The sequence below is a fragment of the Brassica napus genome, unplaced genomic scaffold (assembly GCF_020379485.1).
Source record: "Brassica napus cultivar Da-Ae unplaced genomic scaffold, Da-Ae ScsIHWf_189;HRSCAF=335, whole genome shotgun sequence".
In the NCBI taxonomy this organism is placed as follows: domain Eukaryota; kingdom Viridiplantae; phylum Streptophyta; class Magnoliopsida; order Brassicales; family Brassicaceae; genus Brassica; species Brassica napus.
In genome coordinates this window covers 184,257-185,000 of record NW_026015315.1, presented here as the reverse complement: position 1 = coordinate 185,000, position 744 = coordinate 184,257, and the positions used below count along the sequence as shown (strand labels likewise).

At 51.7% G+C, this 744-nt stretch overlaps 1 non-coding gene across 1 annotated transcript; it reads left to right on the top strand.

Moving 5' to 3' along the window:
• Positions 1-158: 158 nt before the first annotated feature.
• On the top strand, positions 159-314 carry LOC125599549. The gene has a single exon (XR_007333282.1). It is a non-coding gene; the product is annotated as a 5.8S ribosomal RNA (ribosomal RNA).
• Positions 315-744: the final 430 nt, after the last annotated feature.

Below are 744 nucleotides of genomic sequence, written 5' to 3'. Positions count from 1 at the left end.
CCAAGACTTCAGTTTTGGTTGGATCGTACGCATAGCTTCCGGATATCACCAAACCCCGGCACGAAAAGTGTCAAGGAAAATGCAACTAAACAGCCTGCTTTCGCCAACCCGGAGACGGTGTTTGTTCGGAAGCAGTGCTGCAATGTAAAGTCTAAAACGACTCTCGGCAACGGATATCTCGGCTCTCGCATCGATGAAGAACGTAGCAAAATGCGATACTTGGTGTGAATTGCAGAATCCCGTGAACCATCGAGTCTTTGAACGCAAGTTGCGCCCCAAGCCTTCTGGCCGAGGGCACGTCTGCCTGGGTGTCACAAATCGTCGTCCCCCCATCCTCTCGAGGATATGGGACGGAAGCTGATCTCCCGTGTGTTACCGCACGCGGTTGGCCAAAATCCAAGCTAAGGACGTCATAAGCGTCTTGACATGCGGTGGTGAATTTAATTCTCGTCATATAGTCAAACGTTCCGGTCCAAAAGCTCTTGATGACCCAAAGTCCTCAACGCGACCCCAGGTCAGGCGGGATCACCCACTGAGTTTAAGCATATCAATAAGCGGAGGAAAAGAAACTAACAAGGATTCCCTTAGTGATACAGGCCGGGAAACAGTCTGCACGGACGGACAGTCTGAGGTTCGGGAACTCGGACTGGACAGGACGGACGGACGGCTATGGGACGGCTAGACGGTTGCGATGGGCTGGGAGTTGGCCGATCTAGTTCCTGAAACAAAAAGGATGCTATTTTT